Source organism: Euprymna scolopes, chromosome 33, assembly GCF_053919585.1.
Source record: "Euprymna scolopes isolate OS-2025 chromosome 33, ASM5391958v1, whole genome shotgun sequence".
NCBI lineage: Eukaryota > Metazoa > Mollusca > Cephalopoda > Sepiida > Sepiolidae > Euprymna > Euprymna scolopes.
Genome location: NC_136514.1, coordinates 70,636,234 through 70,642,069, shown reverse-complemented (window position 1 = coordinate 70,642,069; position 5,836 = coordinate 70,636,234).

Here is a 5,836-nt window from a genome sequence, read left to right as displayed (position 1 = left end):
ATCAGTCGAAATCAGAAAATATCAAGCTTTTGTGCAGGAAAAAGTCTTGGGGGCGACTCGTTCATGCACAAGCGATGAACTCTTCTGAACTGTATGAATAGATTAAGAGGTACCGACCCCTGTTGTGGCATGAGTATTTTTGTAGTATATGCAAGTCGAGGTTCCAACCTTGACAATCAGTAATCACTGGCCAATTTTGTTGGCTTTTTTTTGCTGTTGGATCGATGAAAATGTTCTAGGTAGCTCTAGGAAGTCCACCCTTCCAGGCCTTTTATGATCAGGGAATGCCAGGTGGCCTGCTAGTATATATATATATATATATATATATATATATATATATATATATATATATATATATATATATATAGCTTAATGTAAAAGGAAAAGAGAAAGATCAATTCCACAAAAGGAGACTTATCCGGATAATACCAAGTTCAACAATAATTATTGGAGCTTATACAATAGGACAACAAGAGTATGAAATGAAGACACAAAACTATATATTGGTAGATATAGAATTGATCATTTATTTAATAATGGAATACAGGCAAAATTTGGGGGATAGAAGGGACTCTTTATGCCAGGGCATTTCGAAGCCTATTGCTTCTCATCAGAAGAGTAGAGAAGGTTCTAGGTAGCATGGGGGAGATGCGGCGTCTACCGCAAGATTCATTAGGGATGAAAAAGATTAAGAGGAATTATAGAATGTTGGGGGAAGCTTTATTGAATTCTAAATAAATAAGGAGAAGCTTATTATATATAGTATTTATTTAGAATTCAATAAAGCTTCCCCCAACATTCTATAATTCCTCTTAATCTTTTTCATCCCTAATGAATCTTGCGGTAGACGCCGCATCTCCCTCATGCTACCTAGAACCTTCTCTACTCTTCTGATGAGAAGCAATAGGCTTCGAAATGCCCTGGCATAAAGAGTCCCTTCTATCCCCCAAATTTTGCCTGTATTCCATTATTCAGTAAATGATCCATTCTATATCTACCAATATATAGTTTTGTGTCTTCATTTCATACTCTTCTTGTCTTATTATATATATATATATATATATATATATATATATATATATATATATACATATATATATAAAGTGAACGTGTTTGTGTGTCTGTGTGTGTACATTTCCCTACGCAATAACTCTGACAATTTAAAGTCTACAGACTCGAAATTTGACAATTTAAAGTCTACAGACTCGAAATTTGATATACAGAGTACTGAGATTTGGGAAAATCTATGCGATCGGTTTTCGGACAGAAATTTGCCTGTTAAGGAGTCAAAGTTCAACGATTTGACCTTTGAGAACTCTACCAAACTCCTCCGACAATTTTGGGTCTAAGCACTTGAAATTTTAGATATAGGTTCCTTGGACATGGATCTAACTTAATAACTTGATTTGAGTCCAAAACAATAAATGTTAAGGGGTTATAATAGTGGTCAAAGTTAAAAAAATTGACCGCTTTTTTATGCTCAACATACACATCCAAACACCCGGGCAACGGCGGGCTGAAATGCTTGTGCAGGTGTCCATATATGTGTAAACAAAATGCATTTTAGACAGAGGTCGGCTGTGTTCAAACTGACGACATTCAGAAAATAAGTTATATCATAAGAAGTGACGATGTTTAGCCGAATATGACATAAAACACTCGATTGAGTGAGTAGCTGTGTGCAATTTAATACAGGAACAACAACTACGGGTTACTGTATGAATGAATTATACATTGATGAATATTTGAATTCTGATTTGCATTTCTAAGCCGATTCCAAATGTCACCGAAGAATCAGTATTATCGATCGAATGAGGAAATGACAGAAGAAAAAAAGTTGGGTTTTTTTCATTTTTTTTTTTTTCAGAAACTGAAATTCTTTTTTAGACTTTTTATCAAGAAAGGATTTTCTAAAGATTATTTGCATTCAATCTGCGATAGCAAATAATCACATCTTCCGTATGGAAGTACGAAACTTCTTGTGAATACTTTATCTTATTGGTCTTTAAAAGACATCCAGTAGTGAGGCTACATTTAGGGGCCGTGAGGAATGCAGAGTTGCCCCTTAGTTTCATACACGAGATGATAGACGATTGTTCTCAGGTCACCTGGGTTCGAACTGGTAATACCTGTTAAGGTATTTGGTGTTATCAAATCAAATTCCTTGAAGATACGGGTTTCTTAATGCATTGATGCTATTGTTTTTGTTCCCTTTGTAAAACTCAATCATGATCTGCAAAGTCTAAAAGGAAAACATTTTATTTCTACAAAACAATCATACCAAACTTTCACGAAAAACACTCGTCTAGCCAAAATTACAATCAATAATTTCCCACACTCTTTAAACCTAAACGTAGATTCCATGAACAAAGATTCTTTCTTAGAACTGCACACTTGTGGAACTTTCTTCCGTTTGCATGCTTCCTAACTGACTACAATTTGATTGTGTTCAAGTTCAAACAAATTCTTGATGAACCGCCCCCCTAAGTAATCCAATTTACAAAAATTCCACTACTTATGTTTACTACGTTATAATCATATTGACTAATGTATACCCATTGACTCTTATCCTCGAGTGGCCTCCAGGCTTTGATAAGTGGTGATTCCTATGTAAAAAAAACAACAAAAAAAACACCATGAATAAATATTCGAAGATATAAAGAATTTGAAACATAAAAACTTTTTTTTAATTATTGAATCGACATCAAATAATTCATAAATGGTTGATATATCATAAAATTATACAATCAACTAAACTCCATGAATAAAACATTTGAAGATATAAATAAGTTGAAGCATGAAAGCTTTTCCCAAAATTACTGGATTAGGAGAAAAAGATTGATATGGCGTTAAATAAAAACAACCAAACAACATATCTCAACGGTTAGTTTAAAAAACAGGAGGCATGTAAACGTGAGATCAAGAAAAAAGATCAGTGGGATTATAAATATGCACCACAGGTCGTTGCGGACAATTCTAGTATAAATTTTAGGAGCCTTAAACCTTTTTTATTTCTACTTGTAAATATCACTATTTATTACTTAATTATTACTATATATTACTGTATATCTACATATATATTATTGTTTTTACTTATTTCTTGTATATATTATCTATTATTTATAATTAACGGTTCCCATATCGTATTAAATTCTATACTAGGACTACTTTGTAATTGGTTATTCCCTAGCATATGTGCTGCTTCTTTCAGTCGTCTTACTCTCCGCCATTCTTCTCTGACTATAATTTTTACTTCGTCCTATAATGTCAGATGGTTTGCCTTTACCTTCCAGATATATATTCCAGCTATACCCGATTTTTCAATCTCCTCCACATACTATGGCTTTTTGATGTTTTTCTAACCGTACTTTTAGTGGATGATGTGTCTCACCTTTGTATAGTTTTCACATTTACATGGGATTTCATATACACAGTTCTTAGTCATGATTTTTTACTGTAGAGGGCTTGACTCTCACAAGCTGTTTCCAGAGAGTTGAATCGCTCCTCAATACTGTCCTGATATCATATGGATTACATATTCGTCAAAGTTTTTCAGACAGGTCCTTCATGCATGGTATACAAACTGTAGTGGGTTTCTGAGTCGTGTCCTTTTGTGTCTGGTTCAGATTTCTTGGAGCTTATTGTCACGCTCTCTGGATAGTTGTTTCGGTAGAGAGTTTCTCTTAAACTGTCCATCTCCACTTGATATGCATTGCTGTCAGTACATATTGCTTTTACTCATTGACGATTCCTTTCTTTACATTATAAGGATGGTGAGAGTTGAAGTTTAGGTTAGGGTTCAGTGAAATTTGGCTTTTGGTATACAAATGACATGACATAAACCCCTGACAAGTGTGGGTTATCTAGGAATGATAATTTGATGCTATGTTCTTTTTCCAGTGTAAACTGTATAGTTAGATGGATAGAGTTCCCATGGTCTAGTAATGTTTGAACATCTTCCTGATGGAGCCAGAGTATGAATGTGTCATCTGCATATTGCAACCACATTGAGGCATCAGAAGTCAGCTTATCCTGTACCACTGTCAGAGTCTCATCAGTGGATACTTTCGTGAACAGACTCACTACATCTAGACTCACCATTTGGTTGGAATGAATTGGAGCATTGTTTATTATTTCCATGAAGTGAGCTGATGTTATATAGCGCCAAGGACCCCTAGGTTGGGAACGGTCGTAATTAGTAAGTTCCCCGCTGCAACAAAACCCAGTAGCCGTCTCTTATTGATCGTCTAGTTGTTTAATTTTCTGGTTGTTATGGTAACGGCTAAGACGATAGAGTTATTTCCCCCTTGACTGTGCATTTTTCATTTCTCGGCTTCTGTAGCTGTCATACCTGTCAAAATAATGATTCCGGCTAACCAGAATTTGATATGCACACAAAGGTCACACGTAACTCAGCATAACAAATCAAGACGTAAGACACACCGGCTTTTTATATAAAAATATATTTTGTTTTGAAATTATTTTCGTTTTACACAGAGATTTTCAATAATTCAAAATTTAACAGTGTGGCTTACTGTTCATTTCAGTGATGGAGAGAGATGTGTGGAGACGTTATGCTCCCGATAATCGCACGTTTACTATCGGAGTCTCTCTCTTCTTCTTCTTCTCTCTTCTCTCCTTCTTCTTCTTCTTCTTCTGCTTCTCTTCTCCTCTGGTTAGATTCCAAAATCACCTCTTATATTTACATGATTTTGGCTTGGTTTTTTCCAATCCACGCGATCTGTCAATCATTCTGCTCGATACTGATGCGCGTGTCTGCTAGTCACGTTTTGACAACTTTTCGCCACCTCTTCATCTGACCGACTATTGACATATATCGATACACGTGAATTTATCTCACATGCTTACTTTGTATACATGCCAAGTTGCAAGGAATGTCACGTTTCCTTGTTTTGTAAACAAAAAAATCGTCGTCCGATTTCTCTGTTTACGACGTAACCACTTTTTCGTTTCGACTGGTGGACAATCGATTATTCGATGCCCACCTTTTAAATCTTTTATTAAAGAAGTTTTTTCTTTTCAGTTATGTATCGGATGGTTCCAGCCATCCATTACATAACACTGATTTCTGGACGTATGATGGAGATTTGCCGATGATTAGGGTGATATCGCTAAAGGGATGGCATGCTGAACCTCGGGCACTGACAATGGGTCTTAATGTGAATCTTAAGGCGGCTGTATAGTTATGGTAGCCTGCTTTAATGCTCTACTAGCTGTATGTATTTCGCAGGTGCTATAAGGTCCTTGTTCTTACTGAGAATCTGTGACAGCTTCCTTCCCGTTTTCAGGATCGGATTCTTTTTTCACTTTAAAGTAGCTACCAGATTCTATTAAATCTGCCAATTTCTTGGAATGTTCTGCTCCATCTATCAACACTGTAGCATTTTGTCTTTGTCTGCTAGTAGTATTATGATATCACTGTCACCACGCAGGGACTTGATAGCCAATACTTCTTCCTTTGAGTGGTTCGGTTTTGGAGGCTTTGAATTGTCGAGTGCTTGTCTCACTTTCCACCTTAGTTCATCTCCTTGTGCTTTGGGTTTATTCAAGGCTGCATCCTCTATTGGAGCTATCATATCTAAGTACGGAATCCTCTTGATGGTTATGGAGAAGTTGAGACCTTTGTTCAGCACTGATTCTTCACTGGGAGTTAGCTGACATTTACTTTGATTGACAATGGCTCTTGTTGGTGAATGGTGAACCTGGAGTCTTATATCCTTCGCTTTTAGATTTTCCAATTTCTTTATCTGGCAAGATTTAACCTCCTTAAATTTTTTCTTATATGACATTATATTATATATATTTTTTATCTTAT